This window comes from Haliaeetus albicilla, chromosome 3 (assembly GCF_947461875.1).
Source record: "Haliaeetus albicilla chromosome 3, bHalAlb1.1, whole genome shotgun sequence".
In the NCBI taxonomy this organism is placed as follows: Eukaryota; Metazoa; Chordata; class Aves; order Accipitriformes; family Accipitridae; genus Haliaeetus; species Haliaeetus albicilla.
This window is the reverse complement of record NC_091485.1, coordinates 2,993,616-3,011,006: the sequence shown is the minus strand read 5'-3', so window position 1 is coordinate 3,011,006 and position 17,391 is coordinate 2,993,616. Positions and strand designations below refer to the sequence as shown.

Genomic DNA, 17,391 nt, shown 5'->3' with positions numbered 1-17,391 from the left:
CTGAAGACAAAAATATAAAATCAGCTGGCTTTTAGAAAAGTTGCCATGCTAGTCTTGGATAGCTTGAAAGAAAACCAGTTTGACTTTGCCATTGAAAGCACAGGGAAGGCTTAGTACTACGGTGTTAGGGTGGAAGTAAGAGTAGACTGACACAGAAGTTCACCCTGATAAGGACTGGGATTGGTATAGCGGTATCAGGAGCAAAAGTCATGGGGAATTTGAATAGCAACAATTGGTGCGGTGAGTGAGATTTAACAAGAAGCTAGGAAGAGAAGCTGTCCTGAGCTGGACAGTCAAGTACCACAAGGTGCCCGGCACTACTCTGTGGCAACTAAGTGCTCGGGTTTTGTTCCTGAGGTGTAGCCCCAAGAATACCACCAATGTAGATCGAAGCCAGGAGCCTGACCTGGGTCCTTAGCCTGAAGCCCACGTATTGACATTTCTGCACTAGAGCAGCTGGAATTAAGAGTCCTAGTAGTAAGTTGGGAATTACTTTGTGGCTAGATTTTTTGTCAGTTATAATTAATTTTACTGATCTGTCACAAAACACGTTCACAGACTTCAGCTTCCTCAAACCTTAATTAATATTTCTTATGCTACAGTTAATTTTTCAAAGCTATCTACACTCTGCCTAACGTAAGTAATTTTGGAAATATGAATTTGCATATTAATAATTTCTGAGTTTCCTACTAGGATTGACACCTTTTGTCAAACTCATTATTGTAACATGTGAATGGACCTTTTCCTTTAACACCAAAATGGAAGTAGCCTCATTTTTAGGAGTTTCTATGAATGTGTTCAGTTTTTATGATAAATTGGTAGAAGAGTGCATGAATTAGACTGAAGGCATATGAAAGGCAGAGAGTTTGCTTGGGCATGTAACTTTAGCATAGGCTTTGCTCAAGTGTCGTGATGTAAACTTTTACCGAGGACTTATGACCCAGGTCTGCTCTGAGACTCCCAAACTCATGCAGTGATGTGAGATTCCAGAAAAGATCAGTATGGATCCATGCATGCAAATATGCCTCCAAAGAAATTTATCTATTTGGATTGGAAAATAGCACTCAAAGGTAATATAGGTCCACAACAGCCATCCTGTGCTTTATCATTGCTTTTTCTGTGACTGTTTCAAGAATTGGCCTTTTGCAATAATTAAATTTCAAGCTGGTTTTGTGCCTTGAAGGATCTGTCTTATCTCCAACTCATGATCCACAGTTTGTTAGGATACCAAGGGAGACCTTTGACTGCGGAGAGTCCATGCAGTGCTATCAGTTTTATAAGGTTTACTCTGGCAGACCAGGGACAACATCAGCCACTCAGCCTTAATGACCACAAGGTAAAGTAAGGTGTGCATACTTTGGGGTATCATCGATTAAGGAGACGATAACAAGTTCCTGGAGGCATAAGCAAGACCCCAAGACTGTGGTTTGAGCAAACAGAGCAAATCTAATTTTAAGGCATTTAAGATCTTTTCTGCAGCTGTGTGGGTAATCGGCTGCTGGCTGGTGTCAACGTGCCACATGTCTTAATGCTCTGTAAAGGTACACCTCTGCATTGTGTCCGTTGGCTAATTTGATAAAAAGTGCTCACTTCTGCTTCAGATCATGTTTGTTCAGCTCTTGTACTGAACAGATCTGGTATTGGTGATTATAGGACTTCGGCCCTATACAGAAGCTGATAAAATTTTGGAGCAAAGGTTGTCCTTTCAACCAGATAAACCAAGATTAGGTTAACTTTGATCATACAGTGACCCCTTGGTTAGGAAAGCAAACTGGAAGCTGCATTGAGCACAGAGAGAAAGTGGAAAAGTTAAATAGGAATTTAGGCTGAAGTTATTATTTTGCAAAGACTAGTATATTTTGTGGCAGGGAAAGGGTGATCTGTTTTAGAATTCTATGTGAAGTTTTTACAGGGACTATAGCTGTGTGTGCCCATGCTAAACTGGGTGAAGTGTCTGTAAAAGCTGCTGGTGGTGGTCTTGGAAAGGGAGGCACAATAAAGTGTATAACAACATCGCTTTTGGTGACCTGTGCCATCCTACCACACAGAAAGTGTATTTTTATGCACAGAAAATGTGTTGCAGTGCTGAATCTCAGTGAGGTTAAAGGAAGATTAGGTACAGGAAAGTTACGCTGGAGAGGAGCCTGGCATAACCTTGGGATGCTCATGCAAACAGAGCCTATAATATGTCCTGTTCGTGTAAATGATCTTTCAGCCACTTTAACCTGGCAAGAAGCCCTCTGAATTCCCACCTTTCCCTGAGCTACCTTGCTGGGAAGATTATAGATACATGCTCTCTGTGGGTTGGGAACAGAGACCAGAATGCATTCACTGGTGGGTTACATTTATGATGGTTGTAGATTTTCATTTCTAAACTCTGTTCACAGCACAAAAGGATTAATAATTTCACAACAAACAAGCATGTAGGAAACCAGGAAAAGTTGTATTTGCTAAACGTTTTAGGACTATTTGGTTCAAGTGGATCACTGTCTAGATAACTATCCTACAAAATTCAGACTTCCTTCCATGTGTTCAAATAAAACTCAGAATGCTGGGAGGAGAAATATCTTTCCAACCTTTGAAAACATCAAAGACATTACTTTCTGCCTGATCTCAGAATAGGAAAGTCCCAGCGAGAACTGCAAATGAAAGAAAATAAATCGGCAAACATTAGGACTAGCATTTGAGAAGCTAGATTTGGACCATGAAACGGAATGACAGCTACAGATGGTTATTGATAAACTTGAATCCCACCATGTAAGAGAATCAAGATTATAGGACCCTAAACAGACCTCAAAGGAAATAAAGCAGGCCAGGAAAAAGGAATGACAGAACTTTAATTTGTTCCCTTAGAAGTCCATGGATTTAAAACACACACTGAAAAATTTGTGACAGCTAAAGGCCACTATACCAAGAAGCTTGCTAATGAATCCTGACTGATAGATTTGCTTCTTTTTCTCTTCCATAAAACAGAGGTTTCTACTTCCTCCATGCTGCATAAGAAAGAAGGAGCTAAAACAGCTTCCTATCATATTAGACTTGAATTATGATTACACTGAAATTAGTGTAATCCCTTATTATTTTTAATTGAAAACCTCTATCATTTTAAAAGGGCCTGAAAACAGCGTGGCCTGTCTTTGTATACTGTCACCTGAAATACTCTGAAAATAGATAGGTATCTTCTGATTAGATCCAGGAGGATTATTTGCAGCAAACAACTCTGTTCATAAATACAGAGCTTTCTACTGTTCATTAATTGTAAGCAAATGATTACTTCTTCCCAGAATATTTTCATTCCTTGGAGTTATTCAACAGCTATTTTATGTGAATATATTTCAACCTATAGATTACCGAGAAATTGTTTGCTAAGAGTATTGCTTTAAGTATTTTACATTTACAATTTAAAATCCAAGCTGTTTAGATGAGATACATACATCAGTGTTAAAATTCTGTTTAATAATTTTATGGGAGTAGACCTAAGAATCAGGTTCCTGTGTAACTTTAAAAATAACTCTGACTTTAGGTATGGTCTAACAAAGAACATTGGAGAAGAGGAAGACTTTGATATTGTGTTTTGTATAAGGATGAAGGGTGCTTTTCTTTGCTGATGGGGTTTCTCTCTGCACTAGTGGCAGAATAAATTCCCGAAAATGGCTCCCAGTAATGAAGTGAGAGCCCATGATACACTACCAAAACACACTGTTTCCTAAAAGAGAATAACAGTGCAATATATCTATAAGCCACTAATTTTCCTGCTAGATGGGGTTTGTTAGACTGTGAATTTCAATTAGAGATAAAAGCTAAAATCATATTCAGAGGTAGCCAATTAGCTGTTTGTAGATGTTTAATTTTTTTGAGGAAAAGAGAAAAACAATTTTACTTATTTAACGACTTTGATCAATTTGCCTCATTTGTTGAAATGTAAGCTTTGTACAGTAGTGTGTATGGAAACAATCTTTCTCGTTCTTAAATACGGATTCAGTTTGCATTAGTTTGGTTATCCACCCTGAGTTCAGCTACATGAATAGCAGTGATTAGTGCACAGAAAATACACAATTAATAGTTTTGCACAGTAAAAGTCAAGGTCTATGAAAATAAGCCAAAAGAACCATTTCTTATTTTCATTTGGGAAAAGGAAAGACACCAAAATCACTTCCATGTGTCACTGATGGCTGAATGACTTAACCATTCTGCCCACTGTTTATGTTTCTGGAAATCGCTGTAGGCAAGCTCCAAAAAGGGTTCAGGTGCACAGTGTTGCAGAGCCCAATTCTTGGCTGTCTGGCCTCGGGGCACAGTGTCAAACTCTGCAGAGAAGTTGTCCAACTGTTGGTGAAACCTGGCCTGGTGAGTCTCCTGAGCCGTGGTTGGTGTCCCCACGGGTCCTGGACCGAGCTCAGCCGGCTGAGCTCCCTGCTGGCGGTGCAGAAGTTGCTGGGGTAGCGTCAGAGCTGAGAAATGGAGGGAAAGATGGGGAAAGGGAGCAAGCTGTCCCTTCTACCTCCTCCTGCTCCCCCTCACGCCTGCTTGTGGTACTCTCCTCACACGGATGCCAAACGGCTTGGAGGCAGCTTCTAAACTGCCAAAATTTGTCTCTTCTTGGGCCTGAAGGCGCTAATATGGCCATCTTGGGGCCCGTGGTGACCATTTCAGCTCAGGCTGGGGCAAAGTGTCCTGCACCGAGCTACGTTGTCATTGCCTGGGGCACAGCCTGGAGGGACCATCACCCGCCCCAGCTCAGGCTCTGGGCGTATGGCGTTCCATGGGCAAGGACGTGGCCCATGCCTGGACCACCGAGGCTCCTGGCTGATCTTCCCCCTGGCAGTTGCCCTGCTGGTTCCGCGCCCTGAGGTTGACTACCAAAAAGAAGTGACTAATCTTGCCTTGCTGAGTTCAGGCTCCTGTGGCTTCTGAGGGATTCTGAGTCCTGAGTCAGAATATTAAAAATCTGTGAGTCACATTAGGGCTGAAACCCTAGCTCTGGCTTGGGTTTAGCACGCAACACGAACTCACCTGATGACGAGGTTCTATGGGCCGGTATGTCCCCAAGCCCGAGCTGCCTTGTGTGGGTTTAGGGCGTTGGGTGACGACAAGGGTATACCTGGGGATCTCCCAGCTCTGGCTGACTGTTCGACCCACTAACCTCCGTTAATGAAGTTCCATCACCCCGTAGAAGTGGAGGCCGCAGCTGCAGTATGTGAAAAGCCTCAGCATCCCCAAAATGTCAGGTGTGCCCTAACAGTACGTGTCCTCATGGGGGCATATGATAAAGAATGCTGTGTTTTTGGAATAAAACTGAATTTCAAGGATGAACTTGATGCTTTGCCCCATCAAGGATGGACATGTGCAAAGACACTAGCTAGTCACTTGAATTTTAAACTGAAAAAATAAAACATGGAGAATTTAGAAAGCAGCTGATCAGAGGTTTTCATGGTTACAACTTTGGATTCCCTCAACCTGTCCCACTCTAGATAGCTCTCAGCACATCCCCAAAACACAGTCAGTCTGGTTCTTGGTAAACAAAGTGTACCGTAGCAAAAAGTCTTGGTGTGAAACTCTGATCACTTGACATAACACATGTATTAACTATTGCTTTCCAACCAGCATATTCAGCCAGGTAGTGGGAGAAATCCATCTGTCTGAATGAGCGGCTGAACTGCAACTTGTTTTCTATATTTCACTGAATTCAGGGAAAAGTCCTCTGGCAAGCTTACATACGGTGATTAAAGTGAGTATTTAAAACAACAACAAAAAAGTCAGTCTTATCCACGACTGTTCTGTCAGCAAGAGATATCCATTCCAAGAGTAAGGCTTTAAAAAAAGCAATGATAGCTCCTTGGTAGTCTCTGCTATTTTTAAAGATGGAAGACATGGCAAATATTTTATGTCTTGCTGTAAAAGTACAGGCATGATGTGTCATGGGTATGTTGTCAGGAAATGGTAGGGGTTCGGTTGTGAAGAGAAGGTTTTTGGCTCTTTGCAGATTGTGTGGGCTTAGGCTTCCATGCTGACCGTTTAAAGAGTGACACTAAAAACTGTGAAAAGAGAAGGAACCTGCATTTTTCTGCTTTTTTGTAGCATGTAAAGATGTGTGGGTGAGGCAGAGAAGAGTGCAACAGAGCCTCCACCATCTGAATGCTCTTCAAGAGGAGGAAAAAAAAAAAAATTGGAGCACAGAGCAGAATGTACTTCGCAGGCAGAAGGAACAGGCAAAGAGGGAGCTAGAGGAAAATTTAAGCAGATAATTTTGTAAACGACTATCCTCTCCAATAGGACCATCAAGTGGGCACAGGTAAGAGATTATAACCCAAACTACTTTCTGGGACAGACTTACTGATGAGTAACAGAAGTGAAGGGTAGTATTATAACCATACTCAGAAAAGACACAATTGCTTTCTAGCATCAGGGTCCTGGTGCTAATTTGCTATGGCTGCACAGACAATGAATGCACTAGGTAGGACCACACGCTTTTGGCTTCATTTCTCTTTCTGATTATGCCTGGGATAAGGCAAACACAATTTGCAGGGCACATATTTTTAATAAGACTTTTAAAATCCTTCACTTAGTACTTTCCAATGTTATGTGAAAGGACTGATCATATCTAAACAGGTAAAAAAACCCCAAACAATGGAATTTCAGATATGGTCTATTAATTGTTATATGACACAAAGAAAATAAACCTTAACTTCCTTGAATCGCTCCATCCAAAGGTAATATATGTTTTTATAAGCAGTTATTAATTTTTCCTTGATTTTGCAAAATAGCACTGCAACATAACTGTTGATCTATGACAGTATTGCTAAATGCACTGGCTAGCTCCTAAGATAAACAGGAAAAAAGCAAAGGGAGTGGGGGATCGACCTAACAAGAAACAGAGATATCCAACAGGTTTCTAGAGATATGGTTCATTCTTCTACATACAGATTTTCTCGAGGCTGGTATATATTTTCATCAAGGCACTGTTTCATAATTAGAAGTGACACCCAGCCCAGGGACTCTCACCACAAAATGCAGGAGCTGGAGAACAGCAGAGAACATTGCAAAAATTCCCCGGACAGGCAGCGCCTACAGTTTTGTGCAGACCTACTTTTGCTTTTGTTCATCAAGGTTTTGGAACAACATATGTACAGCAATTTGATCAGTGAAGACTAACTGGTACTGTTTGATATGCTGGCTCTACTCCATCTGCAACAGAAATATCACTGTAACCGCGTAACTACAGCATGGCTTTTCATATTTGTTGAAATAAGTGCTAAGCCTTTTCACAGTTACTTCCCGTAATTGCATGCAATAACCGTTGCTCTTTTCTACTCGGGTATATACAGAGCAATGTTTTCAAACTGGGGTGCCAATATCTTCTGAAACTGCGGCACGAAGGCCTGGTTCACCACAGGGCTAAATACTCGCATTGCTATGACTAGTCAGGTCTCAGCTGCTGCTTCTGCATCTGGAGTTTTCCACAAAGGAGATGTCATCCTCCCAGCAAGTCTTTCCCATCACGTTGAGATAGAAGTGTCCAGATTGTGCAAAGCTCCCCTGTCTAGTCTTGTATGCACTTCTCCACCACGTGTAGCTCATGTCCTAGAAATCATTTACAGAATGACACTCCTAAGCAAGAAATTTATTTTCAATTGGTGTACCATAGCAGAGCAAAAGGCACATGTATTAAGCAGTGTATGGCACAGGAAGAGAGGAAGAAAATCAGACTGGTTTTCTGTGGGTGCGACCCTTCCCAGTTTCAGTGTTTGTACCTCTTTCAGCAGTCCTACATAAAGCTGAAGGCATTTGTTTTTCCCAAAGGAGATGGAAGAAAAGCACCCATGTGAAAATGGGTCAGCAACTGTTGGAGGAACAAAGGGAAGACCTTCACTACTGACTTCAACGTTCACAAAAATACGGCTTTCTTCCTGGATCAGCAGTAGACAAATGGACAGATGTATACAGACGATCACAAAAATTATTATCTTTTTCCCACGGAATAATTATATGCTCTAGTTTTACATAGAAAAGTTTACAGAAAATGAAATACTATGTGTTACAATAAAACCCACCATGAAATTACTTAGTGGCTTGTTAGCCAATTTTAAACTGTTTCAGTTAAATTTAATACAGGTGTTTTTTAACAACATGAGCAAATAGAAATTTTCTCTTGTCTGACCAATTTTAAATACTGATTTGTGTAGGATTTAAATATCAGATAATTTTGGGTTTTTTATATGAAACATCACTGCAGGTTTACTCTGAAGAACTGTCACATATGTACTAAGCTAATACTTGCATAAACAGAAGTGCATTAGTAAAATATGCATGCGACTGATTTATCAGTTTCCTGTAGCATTTATGCCATCTATGTATAAAACTACACAAGAGTATTCCTAACGCATTAAAGGAACTGTTATGTAAAGTTCCTTTTTTAATTTGCTAATTACTGATCTTATAAATGCTTTTCTGTTAAGAGTAATTCTGCCTCTAGGCCTAATCACCTATGTTTCTGATGTTTTCTCTGGATAAAAAATAAGAGGAGAAACCAGCAGTGTTTGTATCATAGGAATGCAGAAATAATCCTGCTGTATTGTTTAGGAGAAAAATAGATCTAATAACTTACCTGATGTCTTCCAATATATTTGTGTTCCTAAATGCCTGATGTAGCAAATGTATTTTGTGTTTGTTTGTATTAGGGGCTTTAGCAAACAGAGCTATGAGAGACTTGTGCATTGGGAGTACATTAGTTTTGCTAATTCATGTAATTTTAAAACTGATTTCACTCATAATTCCTAATCCACTGTTAGCAGTCAATCAGCTCTTACACGAAGTGGGACATTCTGGCTCATCCAGGGAGTTGAAGCTTGCCTAAAATATGGTATTGATTTATTGAAATGCAATTTTCATTGTAGAACGCACACAGTGGGAAGATACTATTGCAGCTGTATGAATACTGGATGACAATAGCACTGGAAGACAACATGTGAATATTGTATAAAAAAAGTTATTGTAAGGTGCAAAGAGAAGAAAAACAAAATCCTTTCATGAGGAGAGGAAGCTAAACAACTTTCCCTTGGCCAGTTTGTCTCTTAGTGAGCTTTCTGGGATTTGTCTGTGCATCCTGGACACATAGAAATCAAAGGGATTACAGCTAGAAGAACCAGTGCTGATAAAACAAGAACTGGCCTGAACTTTAAATCTAAAATTCAAAACAGACTTGAACCAGAACACTTTAGATAACTGAGAGAAAAACATTTTTCATTATTCTTTATCCTGGATGTTCTGATTTTAGTTGGAGTCAGAAGCAAAAATATTATTATTGTACAAGTTTATCAGTTGTTTTTCTGAACTGAACCAGCAAGTTTCCCAGTGAAGGCTGAATGTCAATCTTTTAACACAATTTGCTACACAGAGTTGTTTGAATGAAGTGCCCTGTAGAAAAGTGACCTCTATTTGGCCCTCAGATGGATAGGAAGGCTGGACAAGGATAGTAATGCTTTCTGCAGAAAAACAGAAAAAATCAGTTTTCTTACCCAATGGCAAGTGTTGTGCCTTAAAGAAGTTGCAGTGGAAATATGGTCTTATTCAATCCTTTCTCAATTAGGGCTCCATAAGGAGAACTAAACTATTTCTGGAGTAACAATCTTTCTCACTCTGACGATCAATACTTATTCTTCAGTCTGTGAACTGTGTTCTGCTTTATTTTTCCTCCCTTGAGAACTTTATTCCATTATTAAAATGCTGTATGGTTTGTTGTTTTTTTCCTCTGTAGCTAGGAAGTAAAGGAAGAGGTGACCAAAAGGAGAAGTAAAGAACCTTGTCTTTGATATGGAACCGATAATGCACATACCTGGTCTAAGCTATTGTTGTTCCCAGAAAAAAGGTTGGTTTGTTTGTTTGTTTTAATTTGCAAAATAACGCAGCAACCATTCATTAGTTATGAAGAAAGTACTTAAGATGGGGCAACACTGGTACCAAAGGAATCATGAGGAATAATGAACAGTTCATATAAGCAATTAAGATTACATTGGCTTTGAGTGAAGCTATTAATTTTTTAGCATGCTGGTTTCATAGTGTGGCCACTGAGTGTGAGCGCTGTTGAAGGCGATGACATTTGCACTAGACATGGAAAGCTCAGGTCCATTCTTAAGGACCTGAGCAAGGGACAGTGAAATCACTGTTAGACCAACTAAGCACTGTGAGTAAAGCATCAGCTCGGTTCCCATAGCAGCTGCCTCAGCCCTTTGTGACTTCAGGCAAACTACTTAAAGACAGGACTCCTTTATTCAGGCATGTGACAATCACTGGATTTAACCCCAGAAACAAGGCGGTGTAGCTCACCTTGAGCTCTATATTGGTGTGAGTAACCTTTCCTTCAGTATCTGATCTAACTCAGGTACCTCTATTGTATGCTATAGGCTGTTATTTTAATGTGGGTCATATAAATGTTGAATAGAAAGGGACAACTGGATTCTTTATGTCACTTTAAAACTTCTTGTGTTTCAGCTTTTATAGAGACACATAATCACAATAGGGAAAAAAATATGTATCTTGACCAGGTACTAATATTGTAGTGGATGAAAAGAAATTGGAAGAAGTGTCTGAATCATTACTTACACTTATAAGCACAACCTTCCTCTTTCTTGTTGTACCCAGCTACAGGCTATTTTTTAAATGAAATGTCAGATACAAAGCCCTAGTGCTCTCCCTGTTGAATCCAAGACAGTATAATACTATTCAGCACTCCCAGAATATTTGTTCTCAAAAGGATACCTCCATTTGTCATTTCAGAAACCACAGTATGAGTGCTCCTTCTCCTTATCTGTAAAATTGTTATTTGAAACACTGGATGCGTAAATAATGGCCTAGGGAAACTGCTGACACACAGTTGACACTCTGAAGCAATTAAAATTTGTTATCATCAACATATTTGGAGAGCCAGCAGTTCCGTGTTAGACTTTTGCACTGATTCTTCAGCACGGCTTATGTTACCAAATTAGCCTCCATACTTGAACATAGAGGACAAAGAAATAAGAATGTCAGAAAACAAAGACGTAAACTTCGAACGAATTCACAACAGCATAAATTATAGAGTTTAGGGATTCTGTCCTTTTACTAATAATTATTTTGGGTCGGGTAGCAGCAAGAGCACTTCAGTACTGAACATTAGATTGGAGTTCAATAGCAGCACAAATCCACCTGGCTGCTGGTTGTAATGGTTCCTGCTTTACATTGACTCTGGGGGCCTCCCTCCTCACTTGGAGCTGAATCAGTGCACTAATCCATCAAACCAATGAGACAAAAGAAAAATTTGAGATGGCTTGGTATGCTGGGAGGGGCTACACTGAAAAAAATGACTGGCAGAACTGGTGCAAAGGACAGGAGGTGGTTGTGCTGCAAAGGGGAGAGCAAGGCTCTGGCAACCAGTAGTTAGACTGGTGTAGGCTGCTGTGGAGTCAGCCTGGCTGGCTGGGAGAAGGGGAGGTCCTTATTATTTACTATTTAGGCTCTAGCTGCTCCAGAACTTTTTTTTTTTTTTTTAAATACTGTGCATTAAAGTAACATGTGCATACTGTTCATTACAGTCTTTTTCCCTGGAGAATAGAAGGCTTAGGGGGGATCTCGTCACAGTACTGCTGTACTAAAAGGGCTGCTACAAAGAGGACGGAGGCTCTGTCTTCACAAGGAGCCTCGTGAAAAAGACAAGTGGCATGGGTACAAGTTGCACTGGGAGAGGTTTCATCTTGATATTAGAAATTTTTTTTACAGTGAGAACAATCATTCACTGGAACAACCTCCCCAGGGATATGGTGGAGTCCCCATCACTGGAGGTTTTCAAGATGCGATTGGACAGAGTGACAGATAACCTCATCTGGGCTTCCTTTCCCATGAAAGTTCGGACCTGATGATCTTTGGCGGTCCCTTCCAACCTGGGCTGTTCTATCATTCTATGATTCTTTGATTATTTTAGTTTCTTAATATTTTTAAGAAGTGAAAAACAGAAGTGAGGAAACAAAGGAATACTTATACATGTTTCAGCAGGTATAACGAGACTTCCTATAGGCAGAGTTCAAACAATGTATTTTTCAACTGGACTATTTAGCTATGGTAGAAGAACAGTTGGAGATGCTCAGTTTTAAAGCACCTGTATTGTGCTTCTGACACTTCCTGTGTTTATCTTTTTCAGATGCACGTTTGCAGCTTTTGAGATTTTTTTTCTCAAAGCCCTAGCCCCCAGATGCTTTGGATTGCAGAAGTAACTTGGCTTTCACTTGAAAACTTTGACAGATAAAGCTGTAGCCTTGTGGTTTCTGCCAAGCAGACTAAAATTTACCTAGAGAAGGGGAAGACAGTAAATAATGCCCTGGATGGCCCTTGCCTTGCTGGAGGGCTGACTTCACTGACCACCTCCTGCATCATGGGCTTGCAGTTACATTGCACAAAAGTTTTTCCATTGCTAGAGCATCTTCTACGCATCTCTTAGCTCAAAAGCCTTAGGATATGCCTAGTGTTTTTCTTTCAAGCACAAAGAAGCTTTATCTAAAGCCCCTTCATGAATTCTAGATTTTAGAAAAGTGTAAACTGTTCCCCAAGTGTTTCATAAGACTTGGGCTTTTTTTTTCTCCTTGCTCTGCATGTTATATTAACAATATTATCGCATTTCTCTTCAGAGTTACAGTTATCTTACCTGTTTATCTATAATTCTTTTCATATTAGCCAGCAACGCTAGAGTACTACTCCCCAATAGGCTGTGTTTCATGGAGACTTCAAAAGTTTGGCAACTGCTGTTAAAATTATTCTGAAGTTCCAGACCTATCCTTTCATCCTAATCATTTTCCCCCACAGGCCCTTTAAAAAAAAAAAAAAAAAAATCAAATCAAATTTAAAATGCAGCACTCAGGATACCCACTGAGACTAAATGTCCTGTTTCCATAGTAAAAAGCTGTTAAAGTTTATTTATTTTTCTGTAAACTTATAGTAATGAAACTATGAAGCTACAGAGATTATTTTACCCCCTCCTCCTTCCAGATATTTCAATAGCTGTGGGGTAAATGCCACAATGAGTTTTAAAATGAAATTACCTTTCATTTTCAGAAAAGAATAACTTCTAGCCATATCAGCCAGCCAACGTTACTTTTTTTTTTAAATGAAAATTGAATATGATAAGGAAAGACAACAATGCCTGAAGAGTAATACTGAAGATGAACAAATCATTGTGTCACTGGAGGAAATTACATATAATGTCTGGTTTGTAAGGTGAGATGTGTACTTTTGAAGCTGAAATACCTGAGACCTACTGAAAATTGTTACCTAAATGGTAGAAATAATGGATGGTGACCATGCATTGAAGTCGTGTGATGTTTTCCATTATAACAGATTCTTGTTGTGATTTCTGAGTTACTCCAGCTTTTCCAGGGATGGCCACAAGCATTTGGGGTGGTTTTACTTTGTCACATGAAATACCTCTCCATCCGAGCCACATAGCTATCCCCTCTGTCATGTGTATTCCTGAGAAAAGAACATCACGAAACGGCAGGCACAGATGTGCTGAATGGTCGGTCAGGCTCCACATCAGCCAGCCATGACCTTTTCTAGTGCAGCTTCCACGGCTGATAAATTTTTCTGCATTCATGGGAGGGCAGATGGAACGGGCGCCTGAGGTCTGCAAGCTGACCCAGCTCTTCTCCGTGGTGAAGAGTCACACGTGGGACTGAGGTTGCAGAAAGGAGGCAGGAGAAAGGAGAGCCCGAGGGTCTCCCTTGCCGCAGCCCTGCATGTGGCACTTCACCAGTACTGCCTGCTCCTCTGTCTGGCCAAGAAGATTTGGGCCATACCCTCTCTAAGCCTGCAGATCCAAGGGGCCCGTGCTGCTTTTCCTCCGAATCCAGCGCACAGGGTGTACATCCTCCCCTCTCCAACGCTCCTGCTGCTGCTAGTTAAAATAGCATGACACACATGTCGCCGCAGCTGTACCTAATAGCTGTGCGTTTGTATTCCTGTGAAAAGAAAAACTAGAAAATGGCATAACTCTTCTTCTCCCCTGCAGAAAATTAAAATAATCCCACAGCAATAACTGTGAAGAATGGCATTAAAATAAAGTTGTGATAGGTCAAGTTCACATTCAAGCTGCTGCTTGCAGTCAGTTACCATGTATCAGCTGAGCCACAGCAGCCACAGTCTTAGCTCAGCTCAAGGGAAATAGAAGGTAATGGCACTTAACGTGGCCTGTGACAAAAGACAGTTGAGCCAAGTCATGTTACCATGCATTCGCCATACCAGAAGAACAAAAGCCTCTCTGGCTTAGCCGACATCATAACTTTTAATTGGTGAATGTTTCAAGCTGTACTTAAATTATTATTTTTCATTAACATGCACTTGAAAGAGAATGCCAAGATTTTGCTTCCTTTGCACCTCTCCATACATTATGATATATTGCTTAATTGTATAATTACGTATTACTTTTCAGGCTCGGGCTCTCCCCTATTTCAGCGCGTAGGACAGACCCGTAGTGAAGAGTGAAGACTTCGGACACGGTAAAAGTTCCTGCGTCGCAGCTGGGGAGTTCTGCTGGCTTAGGAAGGTGAAAAAATACACCCTGGTTGCTCTTCCTAGTAGCTCCAGGGTAATTTGCACTCTTGGAAGAGTGCAAGGACTGTCACTTGTGGGTGGCCCCTGGCACACGCTGTGTAAGGACTAAGCCTTAGCGGTGATGTGGTGACAAAATGCAAGAAGTTGCTTTTATTTGTCAACACGCTAGAAGGAGATAGAGAAATACTGCAAGCAAACACTGTAGTCTCAAAATAAATTCTTCCATTCCCACTGCAATAAAACTAGTATTAAGTATTCATTTCTCAGACTCCACTTCCCAGTTTGGTACTACATTAGAGATTTTTTTATTTGTCTTATTTCCAACACAAAGCCTATCATTAACTACCAGTACTGGTGTGTCAGTAATACTCCAGGGGGAAAATATTTGTAAACTTAGTGGGCATATTTCAGAAATAAATGTTCCAATAGGAGGAAAGATAATGAGTACTCTGATCCAATACATAAAGTATATATGTATATATTATAGGCTGACTTTCATTATGATCTGTTTTTTTGCTTCACTTATCAGTTTTGAGAAACACAGTTTGTCTTGAGAGGCCAATTTTCATGCAGAGATGAAAAAAGATTTCTGGGTTGTGATATTGACTACCAGTGTACAGTAAATTACCAAACTTTTATAAATAGAAAAGCTTTTGAAAATGTGCAATATTAATTCTATTTAATTAACGGTGGTTGCTATGGATAGTTCTTTTCCTGTGGGTTTGGTTTTTGTTTTTGTTTTTTTTTCTTTCTTTTTTCCTTTTTCTTGAACAGCATTAGTTAAAAATAGGACACTTCAGATGCTGGAACTCTTGAGTCTTTTCTGAAATTCCCGTATTTTTATCTACTTTCCATCTTTTATTCTCAGCACCACGAGAGACAGAACAGCAGGATTTAGCCCTGAACACAATTTGAAAAAGAAATACTCGGGATTTTTCAAAGGAGACTTTAGACTATAGGCACCCATATCTTATTCTGTTTTAATTTTATCCAGCTCTTTTAAAGTTGTAGCTTTAGGTGACAATCCTTTTAGTCAACACCAATTACATAAGTCTTATCGTTGCTCTGATTTCAGTGGAAGAGTTCACATTTAATAGTTTTCTAGAGTAGGAGAAAGTATTCATGAAGGATTTTTTTTTTTCTTGTCCCACAGATGTATTGGCAATGCTTATACTTAAAATAAAATATCATTAAAGTCACTGGTTATTCACAGAAATTTTCTTAGCCGGATTACTTTAAGCTGCTTTAACTCCTTACAGCTGGAGTTCTTGCATGACCCATGGTAGAAATATATATGTGTGTGTGTGTGTACATAGATTCAGAAACAGCCTTGAGCAATGTTCTTTCTGAAAGTATGAGCAATGCTTAAAAACATATTTTGCTCCCATTTGGATAGGTTGTTACTTTGATTTTGTGCTTGTCTGAGAATTTGAAAGGCACTCAAAGAGGCTACAGTATAAAATATTTAGTAGCTTAACTTTCAGATAGCTTCCTTATGTACCACCAGCAAACTTTTTTGAATGATGGATGTCACTGTCCTAATTCAGGAAGGAAGCAAACAAAATATTTTTACAATGATCTCAATTAATGAATGGACTCTGGACATTCCCAGAATTGGAGTAGCACAACCTACGCATCAGACCACTATATCAGGATGTTGTCTCAGAGTGCTTGTTTCATTTTCTTCAGCTTTTCAGGCATTAAAGAATCGGGACATTGGCAAGTGCACAGCAATATCTTAGCACAAATAAATTTCCCTTAGTAAATGTGTTATCTTGACATTAAGGTGGTATGTTGTTATGTCACAAGCGTTTAAAAATACCCTACCTACCCAGAAAATTCTTTTAAAATGTGTGTTTATAACTCATTGCTGTGTTTTGAATCCAAAAAAAAAGGGAATGCAAATAACCAGGTAAGTGGGAAGCAGTGGGAAACATAAATCAACAGAATCTGAAAAGGAAGGGAAATGGGACTTTCTAGACAGCCAACAAACTACTGCTACTCTTATTTTCTTCAGAAGTAAAGAGAGGACATGAAATGTCATAAATATGAGGACAATAGATAAGGATTGATTCTCATCTTCTACCTGACTTAAAGGTTTAAGGTAAGCACTTAAAGAGAATTTAACTGTGACCAGGTGAAATATCCCATTAATGCATTATTAAATAAGACAAGCTAGGTGATTAGAATTAGCACGTACTTAAATAATGTGTTGAATTAAGCTTTAAGTCTTAAATACACAGTAATTTAACTTAATAATCACATTCAAAAGCAGAAAGCTTTGTTTGAAGACAACCTGGAGGAAAACTAGAAGACACATTTCCTAATGGAAACCAGGCAAAATTATATGGATGCCGGAAGCATAGTTCTACTTTCTAATTAAGGCCCCTAATTACTCAAACTGTTCTGCACCGTCATTTTCCTTTCCTTCCTATAGTGCTGGGAAGTCACAGGGGGATCTGGTCACATCCATCAGCTTGCTGCATTCATGTCTAGAATATGGCGTGGCCTACAAAGACAGACAATTCTTTCTGGTTTCTAATTAGCATCACAATTGGAGACATTAGATTTTTGCTCTTTTCTGACCCCACTTCTGGCTTCAGACCGTATTGCTAGAGTCAGCAATTGCTGCCAGAAAGCAATGCCAGGAGGTGTAAAAACAAGTATTCAGTAGCTACTGCAGGAATAGAATAGTTGCTTTTTCCAGGAAGATTAGGATTGCAGCTGTGCTACAGCCCTAAATAGAAGAGGGCCCCTTTTGATGAAGGGGTTAACCTAAATGAAAGGAGGATCTGCTCACTCAGCAAGGTGAAAAAGTGA

General features: G+C 39.8%; 1 long non-coding RNA gene across 1 annotated transcript; it reads left to right on the top strand.

Moving 5' to 3' along the window:
* Positions 1-5,731: 5,731 nt before the first annotated feature.
* LOC138684559 (uncharacterized) lies at positions 5,732-16,035 on the top strand. The gene is made up of 3 exons (XR_011323807.1): positions 5,732-6,292; positions 9,755-9,865; positions 13,078-16,035. It is a non-coding gene; the product is annotated as an uncharacterized lncRNA (long non-coding RNA).
* Positions 16,036-17,391: the final 1,356 nt, after the last annotated feature.